This window comes from Sminthopsis crassicaudata, chromosome 6 (assembly GCF_048593235.1).
Source record: "Sminthopsis crassicaudata isolate SCR6 chromosome 6, ASM4859323v1, whole genome shotgun sequence".
NCBI classification, from domain to species: domain Eukaryota; kingdom Metazoa; phylum Chordata; class Mammalia; order Dasyuromorphia; family Dasyuridae; genus Sminthopsis; species Sminthopsis crassicaudata.
In genome coordinates this window covers 89,418,599-89,436,472 of record NC_133622.1, presented here as the reverse complement: position 1 = coordinate 89,436,472, position 17,874 = coordinate 89,418,599, and the positions used below count along the sequence as shown (strand labels likewise).

Below are 17,874 nucleotides of genomic sequence, written 5' to 3'. Positions count from 1 at the left end.
TGCCCCACCCAACCCAAACTATCAATAAGATCAGAGGGGAAAGGAATGAGGGATAAATTGAGGGAAGACAGGGAAAAAAAAAATCTATTCTTTTCCCTTTCCTATTTCTCTTCATTCTTTTCAGTCCTTTCCTTTTGTTGAAAGCTTCTACTTCTGCACTTCAATTTTTTTTATTTAACATACATGGGGATAGTTTAAATTGTCTATATGTTTATTCTGGTTTTCCTTCTTCCCCCCTGGTTTTTTGTCTAACTTTTTTGATGCCATATGAAGAGTGGTTGAAAGACCTGAGAATATTAAATTTAGAGAAGAGATTTAGAAAGGAATGTAAATTTGAAATTAGAGGGGATTTCAGAGGCCATTAAGTTCAAGGTTCCCTTCCTATTTTACAGAGGAGGAAATGGAGGCCTAGGAAGATGAGATGGAAAAGGATAAAAGGAAAGGGAACATGCATTTATTTGGTAGCTACTGTGTGCTAAACATTCTATATGCTTTACAAATATTGTTTTATTTGATCTTCACAATAATCTTTTGAGGTAGCTGATATTATTCCCATTTTACAATTGAGAAAACTGAAATATATGAAGGGCAAGTGACTTGGTAACAATCTTAGAGCAAGGATTTGAGCCCACATCTTCTGATTTCAGATTTCATGTTTTTTCCATTGCATTATAATTTTCTTATGTGTAAGCTAATTTTTAAATATATGAAAACTTACTAATGTGGAAGAGGAATTAATTATCTGTTACTTGTCCCCAAACACAGAATTAGGAATAATGAATGTCCAGAAGTTTTAGGAAGAAATATTTTAGTTCTAGGCAAGAAAAATAAATGCCTTAAAAATAGAGACAAGCAATATTGAAATGATTTGCTTAGGAGATTGGATAGCTCTTTTGTTGCTGTTCAGCTGTTTAGTCATATCCTAGTTTTCATAACCCTATGGACCATACTATCCTCAGAATTTTCTTGGCAAAGATACTGATAGTTTGGGAGAGATTTGCTATTTCCTTCTCCAGTGGTTTAAAGAGAATGAAGGATGAATAATAACAAGAAGGCAAACAAAGTCTAAGTAACTTGACCAGAGTCACACAACCAACCAGTAAGTGAGGCTGTTTTTGAACTCAGTTCTTTCTGACTCTAGTGCCAGCATTCTATCCACTGAGTTACCTAGTGGTCTTTTTAGCAGAGGTTTTTTGATCACTTGTCCAAGAAATAGCTGAGAGGCTTCATGTTCCAGCAAGGGCTATAAAAGACCATCTCTAAGGTTCCCTTCCAACTCTGAAGGTTTGTGATTTTGTGAGTTCATAGTCTATTGAAAATTGAAACCATATGAAATGTGGGGACTAGAAGTATAAAAAAAAAAAAAAAGTAAACTTCCCGGCATAGACTAATATGGGAAAAGACACATATGAGGAAGAATATGGTAACTGAATAATGAAGTTATGCTCTAAGTGGTATCAGAAAGAAATTTATAGGAAGAAAATCATTTCTCTTGAGGAAATCAGTGAAGGCTGTGTGGAAGTGGCATTTGGATTTCAAAAGACATATGTGGGAAATAGGGGACATAGGCAAAGACACAGAAACTTGAAAACATAGGAGATGTTTAGGAAAAAAGTGAATATTACAGTTCAATTGTTGTGTCACAGTTCCCTAATTGTCCTGCCTTAGTTTCCCTAAATTATTCTGCCTTAGTTTCTCTAAATTATTCTGCCTTAATTCCCCTGGTTTACAACCCCCTCCTGATCATTAGGATTGATATAATTTAGGGCTAGTTACTCTAAGGTTATAAATTATAAATGTGTAAACTTAAGATAAGGGGGAGTTTCATACTTCCTGGCTCCTAACTCCTCTTAAGTCATCAAGAATTTATATTCCTACCCCCCAACCTGTCAGAACCAGATTCATGGTCCCTGCCTGGAGATTCCTGCTCACCAGAGTTTGAATTCTAAGCCCCCTCTCCCCTCCCCACCTCCCCGCCTTTGTTTAGCTACCTGAGCTTATATATATATATATATATATATATATATATATATATATATAATGTCATTGAGAACTCACATTCACTGTTGGATGCTTTGGACATCAGCCCTGGGGGCAGCATGCTCCCAGCACAATCTCTCGCTCTCAGAAATCCAAATAAAATATTAAAAACTCTCTAATCTCTATCTTGCCTCAGTTTCTCCGGTGTTACACAATTAGGTAAAAAAATGGAGGAAGGGAATGGTATCATAAAATATATCTATGTCTATACTTCTATCTATATACATATAGCTTTAGATCTGGAAGGGATTTCAGAAGTCATTTACTTCCAACTCTAATTTTTATATGCAAAGAAACAGTCTGAGAGAGGTAAGACCATTTGACTAAAGTCACTCTGGTAGTAAGTAGAAAAGTCTGGATTTGAACTCAGGTTGTTTGATTCCGAATCCAATGTTTTTTCCACTATTTCCTTTTACTACTTTGTTAGTGGCTTCAAAGAAAGGTAGGAAAGGTAGGTTGTACTTAATGAAGAAGATCTTTAAAACTACTCTAAGGGATCTAGACATGATTGGGGAGTATAATAAATAAAATCAATAATTAATGCTTTTGCACTGCTTTGCAAATACCATATCATTTTAATAGGATGAGAAGTAATTGTGATTTATAGTAAGAATATAGTCCCAGGTGAAAGCTTGTGTGTAACAGAAATTAAGATGTAGTCCCAGGAAATCCTTGTGTTATGTTAATCTTAGAAATATAACAGTAATCATTTTTATATTAAATGTACTGGATAAAAGATGTACCTAAGCTATTATATAAAAGAGCTTATTATAATACCATAAGAAATGAACATGTGATTTACTGTAACTTCAAAAGTAATGAACTAATTTACTGTAACATCTATAATAAGCTGCATATTGAGACATTATTGCTTGTTTGAGCCAAGAGTCTGCTTGAGTAAAAGGGCACTGACCATTTACATCATAACTAGTCCATCTACACTGAATGTGAATCAAGAGAATGACAGCTAACTGCGAATATTGCTATTTGGGTCTCAGACTGTATTGGGCAGATTGTAGACCTCATCTTTATTTCTTTTAATAAAAGTTGATTTCTTTGCCCAGAAAGGATTCTCAGTTTCTTTATTTCAGGAGGAAAAGACACTGAAGGTTTCTGAGGAGGAAAAGTGACATAGCTATCGCTATGCATTAGGAAGACTGTTTTGTCAGGAATATGAAGTGAGAACAGAAACGGGGAGACAAGAACATACTTATAAACAATGGTGCTAAGAAGGGATCTAAACTGAAGTGATGTCTATAGAAATGGAAAGAGGGTTATAGGTGCAGAAGCAACTTTAGTCACAATTTAGAAGGCTTGGCGACTGATTAGAGAGGCAATATAGTATAAAGTGTCAAAGATATCTGTGAGTCTACTAATATACGTGATTGGGAGTTGGGTGGTTGTAACCTTTTCTGAAATAAAAAGTTACGGTTTTGAGGAAAGATTATGAGGCTAGTTTAAATTGAGGTATTTAGGTGATATAACATTATATATGTTCCAGAAGAGATTTAGAAGGCCATCTTGTCTGATGCATTCATTTTGAAGTCAGAAAGATTCCGTATTTGCCAAGGTCATAAGATATTTAAATATAAGAAATATGATATTGAAGAGACGTCTAAAAATGCAAATCTGATGCCCAGGAGAAAGTATTCTTATAAGGGCTGAGATACCCATTTAGGAATCTTTTACATACAAGTGATAGTTAACAATATGGCAATGGAAAAAGCCAACAAAGGAGGGATTACAAAGAGGATGGCTAGAAAGAGGGTCTCTCATTTTAAAGGAATAATAAGAGATAAAAGTTAAAGACAGAGAAATAGTAGGTATGCAGGCAAGAGGAAAACAAGGAAGTGTTGGGGGCAGTCAATAATGTTAATTTCTAGAGATAGGTGATAGAGGGCAACATGGAGAAAGTGCTGGACATGGAGTCAGAAAAGTTTGGGTTTAGGTCCTAATTCACATATTTCAAAGCTGGACGCCTGTGAGTCAGTCAATTAGATGGTCAATTTTTAGCCTCAACTCTCTTATCTAATTGGGGTGATAGCACATTTTCTATTTACCTTTATAAACAGTTCTCTTAAGAAAGTGCTCTATAAACAGTAATAAACTGAACCAGCTACATCCGGCCAAAGAACTCTGGGAGATGACTTTGAACCACTACATAGAATTCCCAATCCCTCTATTTTTGTCTGCCTACATTTTGGATTTCCTTCACAGGCTAATTGTACACTATTTCAAGGTCCGATTCTTTTTTGTACAGCAAAATAACTGTTTGGACATGTATACATATATTGTATTTAACTTATACTTTAACATATTTAATATGTATTGGTCAACCTGCCATCTGGGGGAAAAGGTGAGGGGAAGGAGGGGAAAAGTTGGAATAAAAGGTTTTGCAATTGTCAATGCTGAAAAATTACCTATGATATATCTTGTAAATAAAAAGCTATACTAAGAAATTAAAATTAAATTTAAAAAAAGAGAAAGTGCTCTATAAAAAGAATGCAGTTTCAAACTACAAGCTTGACTTTTGCCACAACCACATAATACAAGAAATTCTTGCTATTATTTGCTACCCAAGAAAAAGATTAGTGGATTTAATGATCAGTAAGTCTTTGATGACTTTGGAGACAGTAATTTTTTGAGAGGTTGGGGAGTGAAGAAGTTGAGAAATAAATGGATGTCAAGAAAGAATTACAAGGAAATAATTGGTTTAAAACATCCTAAGCAATATCCATACAATTGTGTTCTCTATTCACATAGATTTCTTTATTTAGAAATGCCTGTTTGTGGATAGATTTTATATTTGATCATGGATCCACAGAAGGGAAAGGACATTAGACACCATAAAATTCAATGTATGAGTTTTATAGATAAGGAAACCTAGACATAACGGGCTTATTTGCCAGGAATCTACTGCATTATGCTATTTCTCCTATTCTGTTAATCTGTGGTTTGTATGGAGTACAAACAGTAGTCATGAGGATTAATAGAAACAATGGATAGACTCAATGGAGACAGTATAATGTAGAGGCAAGAATGCTATATTTGAAGTCAAAAGGCTTGGGGTAAAATCCTGCCTTTTCTACTTGCTACCTCTGTAATCTTGGGCAACTCAACTGACTTCTGAATCTCAGCTTTCTAGTCTGTAAAATAAAGAGACTGGACTCAGTCATTACTCTCTTTTAAAGTTCCTTCCAACTGTAATTTCCTGATGCTGTGAACCATTTATTTTCTGTCTAATATAAACCAAGGACTTTGAAAGATATTAGATGGCAAAGATGGAGAGAGGATTCTGGGAAGATGGTGGAGTACATTAGGAAATTCCAAGCTTTCCAGATTTCTCTCACAGACAAAACAAAATTGTGCCTTAGGGCAAATGTAAAGTAGTAAAAAGCAAATAAGAATGGGGGCAGAACAGTAGTCCTTCTGGGATAGTCATAGGAAATCTAAAGAAAAAGTCCAGGAGAGAGGTTTGGCTCCAGTGAAGTATAAATACTCCCAGGCTAATTCCTCTGAAACAGCCAACCTGAGCCCTGGGATTAGGTGAATCGGAAGGCAGCATGCACCCTAGCCACAGCAATTTTTGCTTCCAAATAGAGCCAAGATCTGAGTGGAAGAAGATTGAGGGAACCTTAGCTGATAAGGAATGCTAGGTCCAGCTGTGCTACCAATACCTAACCCTGGTTGAAAAGGAACCAGCATATTCAAGTTGAGTACAGAAGCAGCAGGGAAGAAATGTTGCTGGTTGTGGGCAATCATAGGAGGGTGAGTTCTTGATTTTTGTTACAGACCAGAGGAGAGAATTGAAGGAGGACCTGAGACCAGAGACACTATTCTTCATACTTAGAATATACTTCATGCTTAGAAGCAATTATAATACCAAACTGCATTAAAAAAAAAGAGCAGAGAAAAGGGAAAAACCAATTGTAAAAAGTTACTATTGGACGTATGTCTTCATACATTGAGGAATATTCCCAGGATTGTGAGGAGAAGGAGCAGTTGGGTTTCCACTGATATTGTCAAAACAGGTTGGAGGGAGAGGTGAAGTATCTTGTTAAGAATCTTCAATCAATCACTATGTGACTGGCTAAACAACAAGGTTCCTGACAAAGGGGCCCAGGCTTAAATCAGCCCAAAACAGCTAGGGTCAATAACAGGACATAAGCCTTTTGACATATGGAATAGGCGAAAAAAGAGGGTTGTAAATCTGATCAATTGTAACTCTGATTATAAATATGACCTAATTGTAATTCAGATCATAAATCTGACCAATTGTAAGTAACTCTGACTGTAAATCTGACCAATCCAAACCTTGAAGGGAGGGATAAGGAACCAAACCAAGAGTATAAATCTTGCTCCAGTTTCAGTATTTGATGTGTCTTGCCAGTGAGCACACCCACTTCTCATGAGCATTGCTTGTAATACTACTCCCTGACCATCTTGCAACTGGGGAAGCAGTGGGCAGCAGTAGCAATTAATCCTGGGCTTATTCTCCAACCATGCTGAGTTCTACTGAATTTTTTTTATTTTTTTATTTAATAGTTTTTATTTACCAGATATATACATGGGTAATTTTACAACATTGACAATTGCCAAACCTTTCGTCCTAATTTTTCCCCTCCTTCATCCCTCCCCAAGATGGCAGGTTGACTAATACATGTACTGAGTTTTTTGATAACATTGAAGCAAAAAACAAAACAAACAACCACCCCCCCAAAAAAACCTTTTCTACCTCAAAGAGTAATAACAAATGGTTACCTACCTAAAAAAGAATTCAATTCATACAAGAGTTTAAAAAATACTACAAAAGTAAAATAAGAGAAATTGAAGAAAAACCTAAGAAAAAAGAACACTCGAACTAAAGAAAAAGATTATGAAAAGAAAGTCAACTAACTGGTTCAGGAGATCTAGAATCTTAAGGAAGAAAATAATTCTTTTTTTTTTTTCCCCCTGAGGCTGGGGTTAAATGACTTGCCCAGGGTCACACAGCTAGGAAGTGTTAAGTGTCTGAGACCATATTTGAACTCGGGTTCTCCTGAATTCAAGCCTGGTGCTCTATGCACTGTGCGACCTAGCTGCCCCGAAAATGACTTTGAAAATTAGAATTGGGCAAGGGGAAGTTATAACAAACCAAGAAATAATAATACAAAGTGTAAAGAATGAAAAACCAGAAGAGAACAGAAAACATAGGAAAAATAACTGATCTGTAGAAGAGAAAACAAAAAAAAAATTTGACTACCTAAAATTATGATAAAAAAGAATCTTGATAAAATAAGAAATAATTAACGAAAATTGTCCTGAAGCATTAGGACAAGAGAGGAAAGTAGAAATAGGAAAAAAAAATCCACAAATGATCACCTGAAAGAGATCCTGCAAGGAAAACCTATAGGAATATCATGGCTGAATCCCAACGTTCCCATCTCAAAAGAAAAGATTATAAACAATAGGAAAAAAAATCTAATAAGGTAGAATTATAATTAGAATCACACAAAAATCATACCTACCAGCAGTTATTCTCAAAAACCACAGATCTAGAACCTTACCTATTGAATTGCAAAATAACTGGGGCTGCAATGGAAAATATCATACCCAGCAAGATTAAGTAGAATCTTGAAGAAAAAAAAAAAAGAATATTCAATGAATTGCCAGACTTTCAGGATTTTGTTGCCAAAAGGCCTGGACTTAATAGAAAATTTGACATTCAAGAAAATATAAGGTAAACATCAAAGACTAATTACAGAGGACTCAATAAGGACAGATTGTAAACTCTTTATATGTATAAATGTAAATGTATGTTTAAGATTGTCATTAGTATTTGGGTAGTTGAAAAGAAAGATTAGGGTAGAGCTGATTCTAAGAAGGAAAACCCTGTAGGAAAAAGTAAATAGAGTAATTATGAGGTAAGAAAGGAAGAACTGACACAAAAGGAATTAGATGATGGAAGAAGGTTATTAGTTTTCTGGAACTTTTTCTGGACTTTGTTGAAATGGAAATGTATTGCTTTATATTATGAAAATCATCTCATGTTCCGCTGTGCACATGGCAATGCATTTTTTTTCTATTTTTAAATTTTAAATGGATTTTTAAAAAGAAAAAAGGCAGTTGGATAGTGCAAATAGCAAATAATTGGTTAGCAGAAACATTATGATGAAGTTTTTTTAAAAATAGATCATTAAGCTTATTTAAAAATTTTCAAAGAGTATATCTACTTCCCCCTCAAAACCTCTGACTTTTCATCTCAATCTGATTTTATGACATTGGACAGAGCTCAGAAAGAATCATAAACAAGTAAATCAGCAGGAATTGTTTTTCAGTAAATTGGATTTCATTTCATAAATACATTTATTTGAATACTACACTGTGCTATTTTCTTGTTAAAGTTTGCTCATCTCTATTAAATAAACAATATCCTTAGAAAAGCATTTATTAAAAACAAGAAATCATCGAATTTGGATTTATGTAGCAACTTTCCTCCAAGGAATTCCAACTGCAATTTAGATATTGAAGTCCAGTCATTAACCATCTGTATATGTCCTGTTCTTTCCACTCATAAAATCTCCAACTTAATTCAGGTCCTCATCACTTCATGAATTCTTGCTTAGACTGTTGCAATTGCATTTAATTTTGTCTTCCTCTCCCAAGTCTCTCTTTACTCCAATCTTTCCACTTTAATCTACTCATCCTTAACTGAGCTGACAATCCGTTTTTCCTAAAGTGTAGGCCATAACAAGGGCAGCTAAATGGCACAACGGATAGAGTGCCAACCCTGGAGTCAGGACAACCTGAGTTCAAATTTGACATAAATTACAAGTTGTGTGAAATTGGACAAGTCACTCATTTTCCTCATATGTAAAATGAGCTGGAGAAGAAAATGGCAAAGCATTCTAGTATCTCTATCAAGAAAACCCTAAAAGGGATCACAAAGAGTTGAACACAACTGAAATAACTGCACAAATTTCTATTTCTACTTATCATTATCACTATCTGTTTTCTATTTCTATTTTAGTCTGTCTGATGTTTGGCATCCTTTCTCTCTCTCCCCCTCTCTCTTAACTCTCTTCTTTTTCTGTTTCTCTCTCTGAATTTTGTCTCTCTTTTCTCTCACTCTGTTTCTTTTCTTTCCCTTCCTTCCTCTCTCTCTCTCTCTCTCTCTCTCTCTCTCTTTCTCTCTCTCTCTCTCTCTGTCTCTCTCTCTTTCTCTCTCTCCCTATCTCTCTTTCTCTCCCCCTTCACACACACACACACACACACACACACACACACACACACACACACACACACACTTACACACACAAACGTATATTTAGAGCCATCTCATTTTGTCTGGTCTCTTCCACTCAATAGGAACATTAGAAGTATTCATTCTTCATAGACCCATCACTGTACTGGAGAGCTCTGCATTGTTTGTCCAGTCCAAGTGACTTGCTGTTTAACCATGGTTCACATTTCCTGCTTAACCACTAGGTCAGCAGAGACTATTGAAGTTGAGTTGACCACAATGAAATATACAGTTATAAGCCTGAGCCGCTGGTTCCACAAATCAGCACTCCAGGGGACAAGGGGGTAATTCATGCTCTGATAGCAATTATGCCAGAAAAAGTCACTTGCTCTCAGAGGATGCTCTGTGTGTATGTATGTGCATGTGTGTGTGTGTGTGTGTGTGTGTGTGTGTGTATAAAATCTTTTTTTTTTTTTTTCCTTCACCAAAGAAAGACTATTTTCAAAAAATACTTCTGAAAACACTAATTAACCTTCCTATAGAGAATGAACTTTCCCTAAAGATAACACATTCAGAGTTTGGAGTGTTAAAAATCTTTCCCATTTTAAGAGAGATGTTATAAATTCTAAATTAACTTTAAAAGAAGCCACAGTGGAAATAGCTTTGCTTTAAAGCCAAACAATTTAGTTCAAATCATGCTTCTTTGTGACTGTGGATAAATCTCTTAAACCTACTGGGCTTCAGTTTCCTTATCTGAAAAACTAAGGCTAACATTAATTGATTTCTAAGGTTCCTTGAAATCTATGATACAAAGTGAAAGCATAGATATTTGCTAATTTATCACTAGAATAAGTGGTTCACAATGATCTTTTTTTTTCTCTTTTAAAAAATATTCTGGGAATTTGGAAAACAACTACTTTGCAAATTCCAGTGGTATGACACTAGATAGTTGTCATCATTCTTTGTCTCTGTGGGAAGGAATGGGGCTACACAAAACAAGCCAATCAAGTATAATCCCTTTCATTCTGGATACTAGAGTACCATGCCTATGAGATTATTTCAAATAAGTTTTATTTGTATAAAAGCAAGGTATCATTTTTATATATGCCTTTATTCAGGTGTGTCTTTCTTAAGTCAACATAATATGGAAATCTGAACTTACAGAGTATTAATAATGTACAAAGTATAAATTAAATTATAATGGTTTCTGAATTTGTTCCTCTGTTTCCTTCTCAGTCCAGTACACTATAGTTCCTAAAATACCACCTTTAAATTCATCAAACTTCCCCAGACTATGTTCCATTTAATTCTCTCTCACACATTTTCTTTTTGTAGTAGGATTGAACCCTTATAGGCATAGGCTTCTGGTAGTTGTATTTTTCAGTATGGAAAAAGTCTATACTATAAGATCTAGGCTAGAGGAGAAAGTCTGAGAGTTTGGAAGATTTTGAACTAGTCTTTGTTTTTCTGTTCATTGGTTTAGCCTCTTTCCAGGTAGGGAACTACAATTTCCAGAAGGCCATGAAGATATTGGACCAATGTAGAGTTACATTCCTAAATCACACACAACACCTTCTGGGTACAGAGAGAACATGACATTATTTTCCTAGACTATTGATCTTAACACTAGCCAGGAGCAAGACTTAATGAACTCATACTACTAAAAACAGGAACCAGCCACCAGAAACCTTGGGGGCAGTGTTCCTTCTGAGAGTGGTTGCAACAAAAGAATACTCAATAATCAACATCCTCAGAGGTGAACTTTAAACAGATTCTTAGGGGGCCGAATAGGGCCTGGTATCAATAAGAACCACTGGGTGGTTTTCTGAGTGGATTTTATAAGTGTATTTTATGTTATCTCTGTGGCCAGCTGTGTACTCAGATTTCTGACTGCTGACACAGTGAAGGCTTTGCTGCCAATTCAGGGCCAAGGGCTAATAGTGTTGTTACTGAAATTTCAACTATTTTATTTAGCCTAAATGGACTTTTCAAAATAGTTGAGATGATAATTATCCATACAAAGATAGATTTGCTTTGAATTGCCCACCCCCTATATCCTTTTACAGATGTTTGGTCATATTGCCTAAGAAAGAATGTAAAATGGAATCTGGAATTAAAAATCAATCACTGTCACCATTTCCTATGTGACTGCTTTTTTCATCTGAAAAATGAAAAGATTGGATAAACTGGATGCTGAGGTCCTTCTACTCTACATCTACTATCTTCATCAAATCTTTGTTCAAAATTCACGTCCTTCAGAAAACTTCTCTAATTAACCACCAAGAGTTTACTTCTTTTGCTAATATTCTATATCATTGGAATGAACTGTTTTGTATTTTGATTTTCTGTTCTTTCATTTACAATTGCACATATACATGCATACACACACACACACTATAAATTTTTTAGATGGAAGCAAGAACTATCCTACAGGGATAGTAGAAATAATAATGGTTAGAGACAGATGATCTAGATTCAAATCCTAGTTTGCCCATTTATTAAATTGTGTGAACAAGTCACTCGACCTCTGTGGGCCTCTGTTTCCTCATCTATAAAATGAGGAGGCTGCACTAGATTGGCCTCCAAGGTTTCTTCCAGAAGCATCATTCTAGTTCCTCCTCGGGACCCCAGACCCCCATTGGAATTGCATAGGGCAGTTTTCTGGACTTAGTAATTAAATGTTCACTGACTATCATGCTCAAGACAATAGTGAAGCTAATTCATCCTTTGACAGCAATTAAGCCATCAACTGGTGATCTTGCAAATCTTTAACTTAATGAGGCCAAAAGGATGCTCTAAAAGAATGAAACATTAATCCTCATTCTTAAACATTAAACTTCTTTCTCCAGAGAGAATGTGTGTCTCTCATCTAATTCTTTTTGCTTGGGGATAAAGATGAAGGCCTTGATCCTCCACCCCCCATCTTCACTGGATTTTAAAGTAATTCTGATTTTGAAGAGCAATTACTGTCCAAAAGCTTATTTAACCTTAGAAACTATCATGCAATCAATTTCTTTCATACTACAGTTGAGGAGAAATCAAGTGACTTGCCCCAAAGACAATATTGCTTCACCTCCTAGGGGTAATATTCATTTTCCATTCCCATCATTGTGAGGCAATGCTCCTTAAGAATTTCTTAAAAGAGAATGGTGTCGGAGGATAAAGTGGAAATGTTTCTTTGGAGATAATACAAAAAAAAATTGATAGAATATAAGTTCCATGGGAGAAGGAATTCTTTCATTCATTGTATTTGTATTTCCAGCACTATGGACAGTGCCTGGCACAAGTAGGTACTTAATCCTTGTTGATTCATTTATTAAATCCTGGGGATGGATTTTTATAGAGAATAAAGTAGGGACTAGAGAAGCAGAGAGGAAAAAAGTGAGAGGGAGGGGAAGCAGTAAGAAAGAAAAATCCATTTCTGCATTTGAATAAAAACCCACCAGTACTACCATAACATTACTACGAACAAAAAAAATCATTTCTCTATTTTAAAAGAGGGGTCTTGGTTATGTAGACAGATTAATTTGAAGGGAAAAAACTATCTATGTGATATTGGCAAGTCCAAGATATTGGCCAACCTTTTTGGACCTCGTTTTATTTTTCTGCAGAATGAAGGTCTTCTCCCTTCTAGTTTGAAGTTCATGATCTGATGATAACATATTCTCTATAACTCACCATAATTGTCCTTTTAGTCAAATCCTAATCTGGCTGGAAGGTGATATTTGGCAAAAGACAAAGAAAAGTTTATGTACAAATGCTATAGATTCCAGATGAAGGAAAACAAAGATCATCTCTAGTATATACTTTCCCTTTGGCAGTAGTTGTGGGGGAGCTATTCTTGGAAACAACAGGTGTTCAGAAGAACTATATTTTCCATTGAACCTTCTCCTGTCTTCTTTATTTAGGGACTGTCCTGAGCAACACAACAGTTTCACAATCCACTGGTACTAGATGAAAAGAAGAAGAAAGAAAAATTTTCAGTCTTTTTTCTTATGCACCAGGGAAGTCTTGTCTTTCCTGACTATGAAAGAATGAATTGAGTGATTCAAAGTATCTTCAATTAGCAGAAATATTTACTTGATGAAAATTTTCTCTGACAGAGCAAAAGAAGAGTGCTACCAGAAATCAATAATAGGATGCCAAATGTACTGCTCCATGGAGGAATGATTCTCTGCCATTTATAGGGAAGAGACATAGTCAGGACACATCAGAGATTGAGCCAGAAGTCCCATAACCTTGTTAATTCTGCACATAGGAATGATTACTATTGTGTTCACTTTGAAATTTTGTTATGCTATGTCAACCTTGAATTTATGTACACAATATTTCTTTATTACAGTCAGGGATGTCCCTTGTTAGTATTCTCAAATTGGAATATCTTTATTCTTGGTAGCAACTCTTTTGTAAGTATTAATTGGAGAATCTGAGGTACAAAGCACAAATGAAATAAAATCTTAGCATTCATATTACTTCCATATCCCTTTGATAAACATCTTTTCTTCTCATATAAATTGTTTTCACTGAACCTAGAGTCAGGAACGCTTGAGCTGAAATCCAGCTATAGATATTTACTACTTGTGTGACCTTAGAATATGTTGTTATTTTTTCCAGTCATTTTTACTCTCCATGGGGTCTCCAATTGGGGTTTCTTGACAGAAATACTAGAGTGGTTTGCCATTTCCTTTTCTAGCTCATTTTATAGGAGGAAACTGGGATAAACAGGGTTAAGTGACTTATCCAGGATCACGTAGCTTGTTTTTATACTTATGAACAGGAGTTTTCCTGACTCCAGCCCTAGCATTCTATCCTTTATGCAACTTAAAGAAATTATTTAATCCAATTTTTCCTTTTGGAGCTGAAAAAACAGGCCTAATTTTCACAGATAATCTGTTATTCAAACAGTTCGTCTGAGGGCAAAACCTACTTACCTTTTCATTCTTGAATATGATGACTGAGAAAAGACTGTGGATTAATTTATGACATCATTACTCATTTTTAGGGACAAGTTTCAATAGTAGAGTAGATTGATGCTCAACTGTAAGGTTTTGAGGAATGAGTGAGCAGTGAGGGTGAGACAGCAGTGAATGTACACAGTATTTCTAGAAGTCTGGAAGTGAAGGGAAAGAGGAAGAGGCAAAAAAATGATGATTTGGGAGATGGCAGAAAAAATAGCTCCAGTAATTCAAAATTCTCCTGAGAAAATATGTTTTCTTTATTTTAGCCATCGCTAAAACTTATAAAAGTTTTATTGGTAGGAACATGCAATTAAAAAGTTGTTTTTATAAGAAATACTACCATCATCAATTAATCTGGAAATTTGTAATGAGATAACTAGTTTTTTTGATTTGCAGAGGTAACAAGAGCTTTTTTAGTTAGTTTTTGAACAGCTTTCACATCAATTTATATAATTTTGTGAAATGGCATATTTGGTTCACCATTCAGTATATAAGGTAAATAAAGAAAAAACTTGAAGTCATTCTGGTTTTGTGTAAACCTGATATAAAGGGCCTTTAGGCCTGAGAGACAGAACAAATGTATAATTTGGGAAAGGAATAGAGCAATGTTCATAATAGTGGGATATAATTAGTACAGTGAATAGAATATTGAACTGGGAGGCAGGAAGATCTGAGTTTGAAACTACCCTTATATTATTAGGCCACAGTTCTCTTATATTGTCCTGACACAGTTTCCCTAATTATCCTGACTCAGTTTCCCTAATTGTTCTGCTTCAGTTTATAATTGTTCTGGTCTATTCTGCAAAACCACCTCTCCCTCTTAATCAGAATATTTGATAAGGATAAAACATCTTATATTTTAGAATACCAGAATGCCTCTCCTCATCCCAAGATATCAGAATATCAGATACTGTCTTATCAAGATGCCTCTTCCCATCTCTGGGGTGCCTCCCCTCATTATGTCATCCCATCTCTAGTGGCTTGCCCCACCCTGTCAAAGTCCTGTTCCCGCTCTCAGAACCCTGACTCCACCCCTGCCTCAGTCTACCACCTGTGTCTGAGTCACATGTATATAGGTCATTGAGAACTCTGATTGTTTGCTGGATTTTTGAAGATGATTGTCTCATTCAGTCCTGGGACCAAATCATGGATCCATTTGGTCCCAGTAAATCTCTCTCTTTTAAATAAATTATTAAATACTCTCTAATCTCTATCTTGCCTCAGTTTCTCCAGCATTACAATCTATTTACTAGTTGTATGATCCTAGGTAAGTCACTTAACCTTGTTTGCCTCAGTTACCTCTTGTGTAACATGAGCTAGAGAAAGAAATGGCAAACAATTCTAGTATCTTTGCTAAGAAATCCTTAAAAGGAGAGATTATAAAGAGCTGGTCATGACCGAAATGAAACAACAAAATGTTTAGGTAAGAAGGGAACAAACACTCTTCTTCAGAGGTCAAAATACCTACAAAGCCTTAGTGCCTGAGGCAACAGAAACTGCTTTATTTTTCCTTTTTCTCAGGAGTGAGCTGCAATGCAAGAAGCCAATTTAGAGATTTAGCAAAATACAAGGGAATAAATATACAGCTCTGAGTTCTAGAATCACAGGATTATAGGTATTAGAACTGGAGATTATTTTGGAGTTCATCTAATCCAATTCTATTAGAAAATCTTTTCAGACCCAACTGGCAAACCAAGACAGTATGGGACAATTTACTCACTCTTTGAGTCTCCATTTCTCATTTTTGAAATTGCAGTAATCATCCTTGCACTATCTCACAGATAAAAGCATTTCATATGTATTTTTGAGGCATTTTAGGTTAAGTTAACAGATGAGTGTCTGAAATTAGATTTAAACACAGATTCTCCTGACTCCCAAGGTTGGTGTTCTATCTATTGTGACATCTAGCTAACCCTAGCATTTTATATATATGGAGTAGAGAGCCATGTAAATCAAATTACTCCTAATCTTGTACCATGGACAGTTCTGGGCACACAGGGCAGTAACTAGAGGCTTCTACTATAGTGGTTTTGACAAATCCTAACTTTAGAAAGTTTCTCATATGAATAGCAGGGTATACTAGAGAAATAGTTTATATTTTTAAAAATATAGATGAACTCTAAAGAGAATATATTTCAAGTTTATAGCAAGAGAATATCACATTAGAGTTGAGACAGAAGTGGGTAATAGTCTAGAAATGCAGCTTTGCTTCCTCTCCTGGTCCAATAAAACACAAAAATGAACTTACAGTCCTGGAATATGAAGAAGTAGTTTCCAGTATTCTACTTCATAGGAAAAGTTTATGAGCACACTTCTTTTTTCATAAAGGATATCTAAGCTCTGTGAAGAGTTCATGTAATAGTGGTTAAGATTTTCTATCTAATTCAAAAGCAGTTCCTAGAATGCCTGATGATTCTTATACACATTTGATGTGCCTATTAGAAATAATCTGTTGTCATTTAGAAAATCAAAAGATATTCTTTACCACTTGAGGATAATGGTTTTGATCAAATGAGTTAACATATGTAAATATTTTGCAAATATTAAAGCATTATAAAAATACAATGATTTTGATGATGATGATGATGATGATGATGATTTTGATTTTGCTGCCTCTGAAGTGAAGTTCAGGCACTGACTTTGATGTAGTCATCTTTAAGCATTCATTTTTTTCTTTCTATAACTTCTGTTACTCTGTAGTTATATGTAGTTATATCAGTAAACTCAGACTTAGTGTTTTGGAATTCACATTTATTCTTTTGCATGTTTTATAGCTAGAACATTTTGTTAGCTTCTCTCTATTGTTAAACTTGAGTGCGTTCCACCTTCCAAAATAGTTTATTTACATATTTATGTGGTATAATTCTACCTGATATCTTCTTCAGGGCAGGCTTTGCTTATTTTGCCCCCCCCCCCAAATCTGGCACAGTGATTTCCACATATTGTTGTTCAGTTGTATTCAACTTTTTTTGTTACTCCATTTGAGATTTTCTTAGCAAAGATACTGGTATGGTTTGCCATTTTCACCTACAGTTTATTTTACAAGTGAAGAAACTAAGGCAGACAGGGTTAATTGATTTACCCAAAGTCAAATTTGAAACTGAATTTGAACTTGGTTCTTATTGATTCTAGAAGCTTTCTCCATTGCACCCTCTATCTGCATAGTAGCGTTTTAATAAATGCTCACTGAATTGAACTGAAGATACTTCTTGAAGGAATACTTAAACATATGCATACATATATATATATATATATCCATATAATATACATAGACATACATCTCCTTATATATCAATATAGAGCATTTTGAAAAAGGGGTTCTTAATCTGGTCCATAGATAAATTTCTATCTAATTTGAAATTAGATGGGGAAAATTACTTCTTTGCTTTTTATTAACTTCTAACTGAAATTCATCATGCCTTTAATTATGAGCTAAAAAAAAGAATATTCTGAGCAGTATCAAATATCTGGAAGCATGAGATAGAAAGTAATCTAATGATTTAAACTCTACAAATGGTAATGGTCATGCTGATACAATGAAATAGTTAATATATGACTTCTATGGCCTAAAAACATCATAGGAAAGCTAATGTAGGGTAGAAGGGAGAATAGATGAAACTGGTAAAATCCCAAGTTTAATAAACTTCTACTTTT

General features: G+C 35.0%; 1 protein-coding gene across 2 annotated transcripts in view; it reads right to left on the bottom strand.

Annotated features, from left to right (window-relative positions):
• Nucleotides 1-17,874, bottom strand: part of GALNTL6 (polypeptide N-acetylgalactosaminyltransferase like 6) — a 1,464,604-nt gene that overhangs the window by 291,487 nt on the left and 1,155,243 nt on the right. The window lies entirely within an intron of this gene.